Genomic DNA, 13,055 nt, shown 5'->3' on the forward strand with positions numbered 1-13,055 from the left:
TAAACACGCACATCAACCTGATCACGTTTAGCATTCATGTAAACACTACATTCAGATTCATCAATCGGAATTAATTCAGTCCGATTGAAACAAAAGTTGTGCATGTAGACGTAGCCATTGAAATGTATGGTGAAGGTGTGCTCACTGACTGGAAGCAGGGAAGTCTTTTTTTCTCCAGAAACACCTTGGAAATGCCAGGTATGTGATGTTCACATGATTTGTTTCCAGGTATGACCCTCATTTATATTTTTATTGTATTGTTATTGTCACATTCCTCACTGATAGGCTCATTAGGGGATGGGCTTAATCTCCTCAGGTGTTAATCAGAGCATTATTCATGATGATTCATGCCTCCATGCATGTGGCCTTTGTAGACCAAAAAACCCAGGAGGCTGATGAAGGGCTGGAGAAGGGAAGTGGCAGCAGTTTGGGAAGCTATGGAGGCGCCAACAGTTCAGGGGCCCAGGGAGCATCGGCCTCCATGGCCTTGACCCGGTAGCCCGGCCACTATGGCCGGGGATGTATAGCCCCCCCTCCAAATCTTCTTGGGAGGAGCTCATGGGCTAGAGATGACTCTGGATTGATAATTGAGCAGATCTCTGGGATAACAGTGGACACTGGGTGGAGCTCTGGGACTGGAGCGGACTCAGGGGCTGGAGCCTTCACTGGAGGCTTGTCAGGGGCTGAGGCCTTCACTGCAGGCTGGTCAGGGGCTGGAGCCTTCACTGGACGCTGGTCAGGGGCTGGAGCCTTCACTGGAGGCTGGTCAGAGGCTGGAGCCTTCACTGGAGGCTGGTCAGGGGCTGGAGCCTTCACTGGAGGCTGGTCAGTGGCTGAGGCCTTCACTGGAGGCTGGTCAGGGGCTGGAGCCTTCACTGGATGCTGGTCAGGGGCTGGAGCCTTCACTGGATGCTGGTCAGGGGCTGGAGCCTTCACTGGACGCTGGTCAAGGGCTGGAGTCTTCACTGGAGGCTGGTCAAGGGCTGGAGCCTTCACTGGACGCTGGTCAGGGGCTGGAGTCTTCACTGGACGCTGGTCAGGGGCTGGAGCCTTCACTGGACGCTGGTCAGGGGCTGGAGCGTTCACTGGACACTGGTCAGGGGCTTGAGCCTTCACTGGAGGCTGGTCAGGGGCTGGAGCTTTCACTGGAGGCTGGTCAGGGGCTGAAGCCTTCACTAGACGCTGGTCAGGGGCTGGAGCCTTCACTGGACGCTGGTCAGGGGCTGGAAACTTCAGTGGACGCTGGTCAGGGGCTGGAGCCTTCACTGGACGCTGGTCAGGGGCTGGAGTGTTCATTGGATGCTGGTCAGGGGCTGGAGCCTTCCCTGGAGGCTGGTCAGGGGCTGGAGCCTTCACTGGAGGCTGGTCAGGGGCTGGAGCCTTCACTGGACGCTGATCAGGGCCTGGAGCCTTCACTGTAGTGAAGCCCCGTATCGGGGTGTGTATTGGTTTACTAGAGTCACGTGATCGACGACAAATGAAGCCTCACTTTCTGTCCAATCACGTGCGCGTTTCGCTTTGGGTGTCAGAAGGCTCGAACCCCAGATCTTATTTAACGAGTCATTGTTGGCTCAGTCTGGTTGAAGGGTTTGTGAGGAGAGAAAATGTATTTATTTAATGAACAAATCAAACACAAACATGTAAGGCTTTTATTTGTACACATGACATTGAAACTATGGAGTGTGTTGTGGTTGCTTCATCTGCCAGAGCTTCTAACACAGGCTTCTGACTGCTTTATTTTAAATAAGCACCAGATGGTGCTGTTCTCGACACTCTCGAAGCTTTGGATCTTTTCCCGGAACAGTCAGGGAAAGACTCAGTGATTCATGAGGCTTAATTTCCCCATCCCTACTTCACTGGAGGCTGGTCAGAGGCTGAAGCCTTCACTGGAGGCTGGTCAGAGGCTGGATCCTTCACTGGAGGCTGGTCAGAGGCTGAAGCCTTCACTGGAGGCTGGTCAGGGGCTGGAGCCTTCACTGGAGGCTGTTCAGGGGCTGGAGCCTTCACTGGACTCTGGTCAGGGGCTGGACTCTGGTCAGGGGCTGGAGCCTTCACTGGACGCTGGTCAGGGACTGGAGCCTTCCCTGGAGGCTGATCAAGGGCTGGAGCCTTCACTGGACGCTGGTCAGGGCCTGGAGCCTTCACTGGACGCTGGTCAGGGCCTGGAGCCTTCACTGTAGTGATGCTACGTATGACACTGAAGCTTCGATGTGCGTATCGCACATGCGACACAATTTCTAGTGAAGCCCCGTATCGGGGTGTGTATTGGTTTACTAGAGTCACGTCATCGACGACAAATGAAGCCTCACTTTCTCTCCAATCACATGCGCGTTTCGCTTTGGGTGTCAGAGGGCTCGAACCCCAGATCTTATTTAACGAGTCATTGTTGGCTCAGTCTGGTTAATGGGTTTGTGAGGAGAGAAAATTTATTTATTTTATGAACAAATCAAACACAAACATGTAAGGCTTTTATTTGTGCACATAACATTGAAACTATGGAGTGTGTTGTGGTTGCTTCATCTGACAGAGCTTCTAACACAGGCTTCTGGCTGCTTCATTTTAAATAAGCTCCAGATGGCGCTGTTCTCGACACTCTCGAAGCTTTGAATCTTTTCCCGGAACAGTCAGGGAAAGCCTCTGTGATTCATGAGGCTTAATTTCCCCATCCCTACTTCACTGGAGGCTGGTCAGAGGCTGAAGCCTTCACTGGAGGCTGGTCAGGGGCTGGAGCCTTCACTGGACTCTGATCAGGGGCTGGAGCCTTCACTGGACTCTGGTCAGGGGCTGGAGCCTTCACTGGAGGCTGGAGCCTTCACTGGACACTGGTCAGGGGCTGGAGCCTTCTCAAGAGGCTGGTCAGGGGCTGGAGCCTTCACTTGACGCTGGTCAGGGGCTGGAGCCTTCACTTGATGCTGGTCAGGGGCTGGAGCCTTCACTGGACGCTGGTCAGGGGCTGGAGCCTTCACAGGACGCTGGTCAGGGGCTGGAGCCTTCACTGGAGGCTGGTCAGGGGCTGGAGCCTTCACTGGATGCTGGTCAGGGGCTGGAGCCTTCACTGGAGGCTGGTCAGGGGCTGGAGCCTTCACTGGACACTGGTCAGGGGCTGGAGCCTTCACTGGAGGCTGGTCAGGGGCTGGAGCCTTCACTGGAGGCTGGTCAGGGGCTGGAGCCTTCACTGGACGCTGGTCAGGGGCTGGAGCCTTTACTGGACGCTGGTCAGGGCCTGGAGCCTTCACTTTAGTGATGCTACGTATGACACTGAAGCTTCGATGAGCGTATCGCACATGCGACACAATTTCTAGTGAAGCCCCGTATCGGGGTGTGTATTGGTTTACTAGAGTCACGTCATCGACGACAAATGAAGCCTCACTTTCTGTCCAATCACATGCACGTTTCGCTTTGGGTGTCAGAAGGCTCGAACCCCAGATCTTATTTAACGAGTCATTGTTGGCTCAGTCTGGTTAATGGGTTTGTGAGGAGAGAAAATGTATTTATTTAATGAACAAATCAAACACAAACATGTAAGGCTTTTATTTGTGCACATAACATTGATGGAGTGTGTTGTGGTTGCTTCATCTGACTGAGCTTCTAACACAGGCTTCTGGCTGCTTCATTTTAAATAAGCACCAGATGGCGCTGTTCTCGACACTCTAGAAGCTTTGAATCTTTTCCCGGAACAGTCAGGGAAAGCCTCTGTGATTCATGAAGCTTAATTTCCCCATCCCTACTTCACTGGAGGCTGGTCAGAGGCTGAAGCCTTCACTGGAGGCTGGTCAGGGGCTGGAGCCTTCACTGGACTCTGGTCAGGGGCTGGAGCCTTCACTGGAGGCTGGTCAGGGGCTGGAGCCTTCACTGGAGGCTGGTCAGGGGCTGGAGCCTTCACTGGACTCTGGTCAGGGGCTGGAGCCTTCACTGGAGGCTGGTCAGGGGCTGGAGCCTTCACTGGACTCTGGTCAGGGGCTGGAGCCTTCACTGGAGGCTGGTCAGGGGCTGGAGCCTTCAGTGGAGGCTGGTCAGGGGCTGGACTCTGGTCAGGGGCTGGAGCCTTCACTTGATGCTGGTCAGGGGCTGGACGCTGGTCAGGGGCTGGAGCCTTCACTTGATGCTGGTCAGGGGCTGGAGCCTTCACTGGACGCTGGTCAGGGGCTGGAGCCTTCACTTGATGCTGGTCAGGGGCTGGAGCCTTCACTGGACGCTGGTCAGGGGCTGGAGCCTTCACTGGACGCTGGTCAGGGGCTGGAGCCTTCACTGGAGGCTGGTCAGGGGCTGGAGCCTTCACTGGACGCTGGTCAGGGGCTGGAGCCTTCACTGGAGGCTGGTCAGGGGCTGGAGCCTTCACAGGACGCTGGTCAGGGGCTGGAGCCTTCACTGGAGGCTGGTCAGGGGCTGGAGCCTTCACTGGAGGCTGGTCAGGGGCTGGAGCCTTCACTGGACTCTGGTCAGGGGCTGGAGCCTTCACTGGAGGCTGGTCAGGGGCTGGACTCTGGTTAGGGGCTGGAGCCTTCACAGAATGCTGGTCAGGGGCTGGAGCCTTCACTGGACACTGGTCAGGGGCTGGAGCCTTCACAAGAGGCTGGTCAGGGGCTGGAGCCTTCACTGGACTCTGGTCAGGGGCTGGAGCCTTCACTGGAGGCTGGTCAGGGGCTGGAGCCTTCACTGGAGGCTGGTCAGGGGCTGGACTCTGGTCAGGGGCTGGAGCCTTCACAGAATGCTGGTCAGGGGCTGGAGCCTTCACTGGACACTGGTCAGGGGCTGGAGCCTTCACAAGAGGCTGGTCAGGGGCTGGAGCCTTCACTTGACGCTGGTCAGGGGCTGGAGCCTTCACTTGATGCTGGTCAGGGGCTGGAGCCTTCACTGGACGCTGTTCAGGGGCTGGAGCCTTCACAGGACGCTGGTCAGGGGCTGGAGCCTTCACTGGAGGCTGGTCAGGGGCTGGAGCCTTCACTGGACGCTGGTCAGGGGCTGGAGCCTTCACTGGAGGCTGGTCAGGGGCTGGAGCCTTCACAGGACTCTGGTCAGGGGCTGGAGCCTTCACTGGAGGCTGGTCAGGGGCTGGAGCCTTCACAGAATGCTGGTCAGGGGCTGGAGCCTTCACTGGACACTGGTCAGGGGCTGGAGCCTTCACAAGAGGCTGGTCAGGGGCTGGAGCCTTCACTGGACTCTGGTCAGGGGCTGGAGCCTTCACTGGAGGCTGGTCAGGGGCTGGAGCCTTCACTGGAGGCTGGTCAGGGTCTGGACTCTGGTCAGGGGCTGGAGCCTTCACAGAATGCTGGTCAGGGGCTGGAGCCTTCACTGGACACTGGTCAGGGGCTGGAGCCTTCACTTGACGCTGGTCAGGGGCTGGAGCCTTCACTTGTTGCTGGTCAGGGGCTGGAGCCTTCACTGGACGCTGGTCAGGGGCTGGAGCCTTCACAGGACGCTGGTCAGGGGCTGGAGCCTTCACTAGAGGCTGGTCAGGGGCTGGAGCCTTCACTGGACGCTGGTCAGGGGCTGGAGCCTTCACTGGAGGCTGGTCAGGGGCTGGAGCCTTCACAGGACACTGGTCAGGGGCTGGAGCCTTCACTGGAGGCTGGTCAGGGGCTGGAGCCTTCACTGGAGGCTGGTCAGGGGCTGGAGCCTTCACTTGACGCTGGTCAGGGGCTGGAGCCTTCACTTGATGCTGGTCAGGGGCTGGAGCCTTCACTGGACGCTGGTCAGGGGCTGGAGCCTTCACAGGACGCTGGTCAGGGGCTGGAGCCTTCACTGGAGGCTGGTCAGGGGCTGGAGCCTTCACTGGACGCTGGTCAGGGGCTGGAGCCTTCACTGGAGGCTGGTCAGGGGCTGGAGCCTTCACTGGACACTGGTCAGGGGCTGGAGCCTTCACTGGAGGCTGGTCAGGGGCTGGAGCCTTCACTGGACTCTGGTCAGGGGCTGGAGCCTTCACTGGAGGCTGGAGCCTTCACTGGACACTGGTCAGGGGCTGGAGCCTTCTCAAGAGGCTGGTCAGGGGCTGGAGCCTTCACTTGACGCTGGTCAGGGGCTGGAGCCTTCACTTGATGCTGGTCAGGGGCTGGAGCCTTCACTGGACGCTGGTCAGGGGCTGGAGCCTTCACAGGACGCTGGTCAGGGGCTGGAGCCTTCACTGGAGGCTGGTCAGGGGCTGGAGCCTTCACTGGACGCTGGTCAGGGGCTGGAGCCTTCACTGGAGGCTGGTCAGGGGCTGGAGCCTTCACTGGACACTGGTCAGGGGCTGGAGCCTTCACTGGAGGCTGGTCAGGGGCTGGAGCCTTCACTGGAGGCTGGTCAGGGGCTGGAGCCTTCACTGGACGCTGGTCAGGGGCTGGAGCCTTTACTGGACGCTGGTCAGGGCCTGGAGCCTTCACTTTAGTGATGCTACGTATGACACTGAAGCTTCGATGAGCGTATCGCACATGCGACACAATTTCTAGTGAAGCCCCGTATCGGGGTGTGTATTGGTTTACTAGAGTCACGTCATCGACGACAAATGAAGCCTCACTTTCTGTCCAATCACATGCACGTTTCGCTTTGGGTGTCAGAAGGCTCGAACCCCAGATCTTATTTAACGAGTCATTGTTGGCTCAGTCTGGTTAATGGGTTTGTGAGGAGAGAAAATGTATTTATTTAATGAACAAATCAAACACAAACATGTAAGGCTTTTATTTGTGCACATAACATTGAAACTATGGAGTGTGTTGTGGTTGCTTCATCTGACAGAGCTTCTAACACAGGCTTCTGGCTGCTTCATTTTAAATAAGCACCAGATGGCGCTGTTCTCGACACTCTCGAAGCTTTGAATCTTTTCCCGGAACAGTCAGGGAAAGCCTCTGTGATTCATGAGGCTTAATTTCCCCATCCCTACTTCACTGGAGGCTGGTCAGAGGCTGAAGCCTTCACTGGAGGCTGGTCAGGGGCTGGAGCCTTCACTGGACTCTGATCAGGGGCTGGAGCCTTCACTGGACTCTGGTCAGGGGCTGGAGCCTTCACTGGAGGCTGGTCAGGGGCTGGAGCCTTCACTGGAGGCTGGTCAGGGGCTGGACTCTGGTCAGGGGCTGGAGCCTTCACAGAATGCTGGTCAGGGGCTGGAGCCTTCACTGGACACTGGTCAGGGGCTGGAGCCTTCACAAGAGGCTGGTCAGGGGCTGGAGCCTTCACTTGACGCTGGTCAGGGGCTGGAGCCTTCACTTGATGCTGGTCAGGGGCTGGAGCCTTCACTGGACTCTGGTCAGGGGCTGGAGCCTTCACTGGAGGCTGGTCAGGGCCTGGAGCCTTCACTGGAGGCTGGTCAGGGGCTGGACTCTGGTCAGGGGCTGGAGCCTTCACTTGATGCTGGTCAGGGGCTGGACGCTGGTCAGGGGCTGGAGCCTTCACTTGATGCTGGTCAGGGGCTGGAGCCTTCACTGGACGCTGGTCAGGGGCTGGAGCCTTCACTTGATGCTGGTCAGGGGCTGGAGCCTTCACTGGACGCTGGTCAGGGGCTGGAGCCTTCACTGGAGGCTGGTCAGGGGCTGGAGCCTTCACTGGAGGCTGGTCAGGGGCTGGAGCCTTCACTGGACGCTGGTCAGGGGCTGGAGCCTTCACAGGACACTGGTCAGGGGCTGGAGCCTTCACTGGAGGCTGGTCAGGGGCTGGAGCCTTCACTGGAGGCTGGTCAGGGGCTGGAGCCTTTACTGGACGCTGGTCAGGGCCTGGAGCCTTCACTTTAGTGATGCTACGTATGACACTGAAGCTTCGATGAGCGTATCGCACATGCGACACCATTTCTAGTGAAGCCCCGTATCGGGGTGTGTATTGGTTTACTAGAGTCACGTCATCGACGACAAATGAAGCCTCACTTTCTGTCCAATCACATGCACGTTTCGCTTTGGGTGTCAGAAGGCTCGAACCCCAGATCTTATTTAACGAGTCATTGTTGGCTCAGTCTGGTTAATGGGTTTGTGAGGAGAGAAAATGTATTTATTTAATGAACAAATCAAACACAAACATGTAAGGCATTTATTTGTGCACATAACATTGAAACTATGGAGTGTGTTGTGGTTGCTTCATCTGACAGAGCTTCTAACACAGGCTTCTGGCTGCTTCATTTTAAATAAGCACCAGATGGCGCTGTTCTCGACACTCTCGAAGCTTTGAATCTTTTCCCGGAACAGTCAGGGAAAGCCTCTGTGATTCATGAGGCTTAATTTCCCCATCCCTACTTCACTGGAGGCTGGTCAGAGGCTGAAGCCTTCACTGGAGGCTGGTCAGGGGCTGGAGCCTTCACTGGACTCTGGTCAGGGGCTGGAGCCTTCACTGGAGGCTGGTCAGGGGCTGGAGCCTTCACTGGAGGCTGGTCAGGGGCTGGAGCCTTCACTGGACTCTGGTCAGGGGCTGGAGCCTTCACTGGAGGCTGGTCAGGGGCTGGAGCCTTCACTGGAGGCTGGTCAGGGGCTGGAGCCTTCACTGGACTCTGGTCAGGGGCTGGAGCCTTCACTGGAGGCTGGTCAGGGGCTGGAGCCTTCACTGGAGGCTGGTCAGGGGCTGGACGCTGGTCAGGGGCTGGAGCCTTCACTGGAGGCTGGTCAGGGGCTGGAGCCTTCACTGGAGGCTGGTCAGGGGCTGGAGCCTTCACTGGACTCTGGTCAGGGGCTGGAGCCTTCACTGGAGGCTGGTCAGGGGCTGGAGCCTTCACTGGAGGCTGGTCAGGGGCTGGAGCCTTCACTGGAGGCTGGTCAGGGGCATGACTCTGGTCAGGGGCTGGAGCCTTCACAGAATGCTGGTCAGGGGCTGGAGCCTTCACTGGACACTGGTCAGGGGCTGGAGCCTTCACTGGACTCTGGTCAGGGGCTGGAGCCTTCACTGGACTCTGGTCAGGGGCTGGAGCCTTCACTGGAGGCTGGTCAGGGGCTGGAGCCTTCACTGGAGGCTGGTCAGGGGCTGGAGCCTTCACTGGAGGCTGGTCAGGGGCTGGACTCTGGTCAGGGGCTGGAGCCTTCACAGAATGCTGGTCAGGGGCTGGAGCCTTCACTGGACACTGGTCAGGGGCTGGAGCCTTGACAAGAGGCTGGTCAGGGGCTGGAGCCTTCACTTGACGCTGGTCAGGGGCTGGAGCCTTCACTTGATGCTGGTCAGGGGCTGGAGCCTTCACTGGACGCTGGTCAGGGGCTGGAGCCTTCACTGGACGCTGGTCAGGGGCTGGAGCCTTCACAGGATGCTGGTCAGGGGCTGGAGCCTTCACTGGACGCTGGTCAGGGGCTGGGGCCTTCACTGGAGGCTGGTTAGGGGCTGGAGCCTTCACTGGACGCTGGTCAGGGGCTGGAGCCTTCACTGGAGGCTGGTCAGGGGCTGGAGCCTTCACAGGACACTGGTCAGGGGCTGGAGCCTTCACTGGAGGCTGGTCAGGGGCTGGAGCCTTCACTGGAGGCTGGTCAGGGGCTGGAGCCTTCACTGGACACTGGTCAGGGGCTGGAGCCTTCACTGGAGGCTGGTCAGGGGCTGGAGCCTTCACAGGACACTGGTCAGGGGCTGGAGCCTTCACTGGAGGCTGGTCAGAGGCTGGAGCCTTCACTGGAGGCTGGTCAGGGGCTGGAGCCTTCACTGGACGCTGGTCAGGGGCTGGAGCCTTTACTGGACGCTGGTCAGGGCCTGGAGTCTTCACTGTAGTGATGTTACGTATCACACTGAAGCTTCGATGAGCGTATCGCACATGCGACACAATTTCTAGTGAAGCCCCGTATCGGGGTGTGTATTGGTTTACTAGAGTCACGTCATCGACGACAAATGAAGCCTCACTTTCTGTCCAATCACGTGCGTGTTTCGCTTTGGGTGTCAGAAGGCTCGAACCCCAGATCTTATTTAACGAGTCATTGTTGGCTCAGTCTGGTTAATGGGTTTGTGAGGAGAGAAAATGTATATATTTAATGAACAAATCAAACACAAACATGGAAGGCTTTTATTTGTACACATAACCTTGAAACTATGGAGTGTGTTGTGGTTGCTTCATCTGGCAGAGCTTCTAACACAGGCTTCTGGCTGCTTTATTTTAAATAAGCACCAGATGGCGCTGTTCTCGACACTCTCGAAGCTTTGAATCTTTTCCCGGAACAGTCAGGGAAAGCCTCAGTGATTCATGAGGCTTAATTTCCCCATCCCTACTTCACTGGAGGCTGGTCAGAGGCTGAAGCCTTCACTGGAGGCTGGTCAGGGGCTGGAGCCTTCACTGGACTCTGGTCAGGCTGGAACCGATGTGTGTGTCGCCCACACACACAAGATAGCTGTGGTCACAATGGTCAGCGCTTCACACTATGTGATAAATGTAGAAACAATGCAGAACAAGGAACTTACAGAAACAGAGGGCTTACAAGGTCAAACTAAGGAGCTGATGAGATAATTAATGAAACACACCTGAACTGAACTAACACAATCAAATAGAAACCATATAGTAACAAACTGACAGGGAACAAGGCAACAAGATATAAGACCAGGCAGATAGAGGGCTAAAAAAACAAACAATATTAATAAATCATTCATAAAAAATAATATTAATCATAGTAATATTAATAATATGAAAATACTAATATACTAATATTAATGAAAATAAATATTGTTGAAAAGGTTATTTATAACACCATTAAAGGTCCTAAACAGCACTTTCAAAGCATGGTTATTCATGGCACCTTATAAAAAGGGTTCTGCTATTGTTACAAGCCGAAGAACCCTCATTTGGTACTATTTAGAGTGTAGTTTACTTTCTTGTACTGGAAATATAGAACTATATTTATTTATTTATAGAAATATAGCCCATATAGAACTCTTACTGTTGACCCACTCAGTGTTGCCTGATTTTAACAGTCATGACCATCTGTAATTATGTACACCGGTTTGTATTGTAAAACAATTGTTAGCATGCTATAATTAGTTTTACTTTTTAATTTAATTCGAATTTCATGAAAAAGTACATGTTGATGGCAATCATGAAAATGTCATTCAACAGCCAACAATACAAGACCTGACAGGGGGGAAGTGAGCTGTAAAAGACATACACATTTACATATCTAAATGGGTACATTCCATAAACTACTAATGTTTTCATATACAGCTATAAATACGTTAACTTAACCATAACGCTAATCCTAACAGAAGACTTTATGCATTTTTACAATATTTTTTTTTTCATTTTATCTTAATAAAATCTTACAAAAACCTCTCTCATGTCACGTAGTTGGTGTGTGAAGAGCGTACAATGCAGGAAATTAGAAATAATAATAACATAAACTCATTAAACTACCACGTAACATTGACGTGACATATTGACATATTTTCTATCCCCTAACCCTTTAGAACACAACCCCTAAACATAACCCCTCATGGAAAACTTCAGGGATTTTTTTAATTTCCATAAAGCATTCTTTAGTATGTTTTTTATTAAGATGTTTGAATTATATAGTATGTATGTAGTATTATTACATATTAATAATGCCATGGAATTATAGCCTACATGCAATTGTCTTTGTAAACCATGCATACGTACAAGCACACACACGCAAACACATTACATTTACATTTGAAGACTTCAGATGCAAAAGCCTCTAAGTCCGTCTAACGTTTTTCTTTATTATAAATTTTTTTATCAGGCTCCTATGTATAGGTTTCTACCTAAGTACCGACATGTCTGAATGGGCTGAGGCTGGGATTTAGTGAGTTTGAAGTGAAAGAATTTGATGAGCGTATGTGCGGAGAGCATTCGCTCAATATTATTATCTCGTTTTTGACATAGGTGGCTTTTAGAGGCTTTTGCATCAGAGGTCTTCATTTATTAATTTAGCAGACACTTTTATCCAAAGCGACTTTTAAACACGAGAAGGGCTAGCAATATAATGTTTCAGACATTGTTCAGAACAGTACAAGCTAGAACAGGGAGGGAATAAGAATAGTGAGAGCATGTAAGATTTTTATTTTTATCAACATAGTGCAGGGGTATTTAATTAAAGTTTCAAGAGGTCCGTTCTCTATATTTCCTTCCCAGCGGAGGTAGGACAATACTTTTTTGGAAAAGTAATACATTTACAAAGTAGTACTTTGTAAAAGAATACAAATCTAAACACTCAAAATAGTCATCAGAGATGAGAATCCTGGGCCCAGAGAGCCAAAACAGTGACAATTTTTACCAAAAACGTACCCAAAAAAGTAAATATTTTTTCCAACTGGATATGAACATAAAAATGTTAGATTAGATGTTTTAACAGGCTATTTTTTTTATTTTATTTTACATTTAGACACCTTTGTGAATGGCACATAGAAGGCCTTGTGACTGAGAAAACATAAGAAAAGTATGGACCATTTTTATATTTTGCTCAAAGCAATAAACTGCTAAAACAAACAATAATCTAATAATCAAAACCCTATCTCTAAATAATTTTCCAAATTCTAACATTGTTTATTATGAAATGCTCTTTATATGTTGATTAATAATGCTAAATGTATATTAAACTTTACTTGTCTCAAACCTAGTTTAGTTAAACGGTCGGAGTCATTTGTATGATAGATAAAAATAATTGTATTAGTGGCATTCTCATTTTCTGCAGTGTTTTAGAGAAAGTATCTATTTTGCTGCTCACAGCGTTTCTGCTACAGTTGTTAAAAAACAATGCGTCGTCTGCAGCTTTTAATGTGGTGCATTACGTTTTTAGCAAGGGAGCGAGAGAAGCAACACGCACGGAGTGGGAAGGGCTTGAATGAAGCACTTTTGGCTCTAGATAAAAATATTATACACATAGCTCTGAAAGATCATTACCATAAACAACCCAAGTGCTTGTGGTGTGAACTCAGTTGTTTTGACGCGCTGCTCATTTTAATTTGTAGAAACGGTAAAATGGCGCAATTGTGTCCCGCAATCCAGATGGAACCAAGAATACCACTGCTAGTGTGTCAGATTCTTCAGGGTAAGTTGTGACAGTGGTTCCAAATGCAGCATATAGGGATGGCCTGATACTGAGCGTATGTACTTGTACTCGTAGCTTACTCATAAAAATACTCCGATACCAAAGACCGATAGCTCTGACATAATTGACAACTTTCAG

This window comes from Leuciscus leuciscus (genome assembly GCF_965113295.1).
Source record: "Leuciscus leuciscus genome assembly, chromosome: 18".
Lineage (NCBI taxonomy): Eukaryota > Metazoa > Chordata > Actinopteri > Cypriniformes > Leuciscidae > Leuciscus > Leuciscus leuciscus.